The following is a 1,915-nucleotide window of genomic DNA, read 5'->3' on the forward strand; positions in this document are numbered from 1 at the left end:
GACCGCACAAACTTTTATTTTCTATTCTTTGCTTTTCTTTAAGAATTTTCTTTTAAATTCCAATTTAAATATCTTCTTCAAACTTTCAATTCTATTAATTGCTTTTTCTTTTAAATTTTTCCGACTTTCACAACTAGTGTTTTCTTTTTCTTTAGAAATTTTCTCACTTTCAAATTTAGGAAATCACTTTTCCTTTAAAAATTTTCGAATTATATGTACATTAGGTACTTTTTCCTCTTTAAAATTTTCAATTTTTAATTTAAACAATTCCTTGTCTTCTTAGCTTCTTTTTGTAAAATTGTAATTTTCAATTTCCTTTAAATTCTTTTGAAAAATTTTATTTTAATATTTTTAATTAACGTTCACTTCTGACACCACTGTGGGGAATACTGTCTGCTGTACCCCTGTTTAAATGACCGACACAGTTTATTTAATTAGACAATTCAATCATTTATTTATTAATAATTATAGTTTAGAGTATTAAGATTAGGTTTTAACACTAGATTTAAGTTAAGTTAGATTTATGTTTAATAGTTAGTCGTAAGTTTAACACCCGATTTATATTTTCCTGTACTTACTGTACAGTTTGTTAATTAACGGCGCGGTGGTGGAGCGTTTATGCGGAACTGAGGTCTGACTGTCGCGAGTATTCTGTAAAGACTTATTCAAAATGTATCCATTCGTTTATTAGGTAAGCGTGTTGGGTTGCCTTGCTGTCCGATCAGTGATGCTATTTGTGCGTGTTTACTAGGCATTGCCAGATAGTTATTTGTAGTTGACTTCTAACTCGACAGCTAGATGTCACCGTCAACCTTATGATCCTACATGTATATATGTAAGTGTTTCGCCCTTTTGTAAATTCTTATCTTTCAGATGTTGTAATAAAATGTGAACATAGGTATTATTGTATATGATTGACGAACGTAAATTATATAAATGAATTAACCTAAAATGCACTTTTAATATCAGTGTAGTGTTATTACTCTACTTACTTTTTCATTACTCTTTTAGGAGGTTTCTGGAATGACTTTAATAGTTGTATTCCGTTAATACTCGTTGGGGAGGAATTTGGGATATTGTCTGTGTGCCCTATTTTGTTGCTCCTTAGGGATGTTTGTTTGGGTACTCTTATGTTCTTCGTTAAGAAGGCTTCAAAATTATTTTTAATATTTTTTAATTTTTTTTGTTGAGCTTTGTACCACGATTCTTTGTTAGGAAAAATTGAAAAAGCAACAAAATCTAAGCGGTAGAAGTTATAGCAGCTATTTCGGAGATCACCATATCTCTTCATCAGACTTCTCTTTTCTAGAATTCAGCAGGGATCAAACATCCCGTAAACTCTTGTTGCTAATTCATTTTCCTTATTCAACCAACTACTATCAAGTGCAGCTGATTTGCCGCTTTATAAACTCGACAGCGTGGTTGTTGTTTTCAATTCTATACATCCATTTGCTTTTTTGTATAGTTTCAGGCAGGCTCTTCCTAAACTATGTATTTGTCAATGTTATTGTGGCTTACTAACATTTTATTTTTAATATTTTTAATATTTTTTTTAATTTTTTAATTTTTTAATTTTTTTTTTAAATTTTTTTTGTACATAGCTCAGTGGTTAACGCTTCTTACCTTGAACATCGATTACGCAGGTTCGATCCCTGCTGAAGTCTAGAAAAAAGAAGTCTGATGAAGAGATGTGGTGATCTCCGAAATAGCTGCTATAACTTCTACCGCTTAGATTTTTGTTGCTTTTTCAATTTATCCTAACAAACAATCGTGGTACAAAGCTCAACAAAAATATTAAAAATAAAATGTTAATAAGCCACAATAACATTGGCAAATACATAGTTTAGAAAGAGCCTGCCTGAAACTATACAAAAAAGCAAATAAGCAAATGGATGTATAGAATTGAAAACAACAA

This window comes from Rhagoletis pomonella, unplaced genomic scaffold (genome assembly GCF_013731165.1).
Source record: "Rhagoletis pomonella isolate Grant_MI unplaced genomic scaffold, Rhpom_1.0 Rhpom_scaffold_00003, whole genome shotgun sequence".
Taxonomy (NCBI): domain Eukaryota; kingdom Metazoa; phylum Arthropoda; class Insecta; order Diptera; family Tephritidae; genus Rhagoletis; species Rhagoletis pomonella.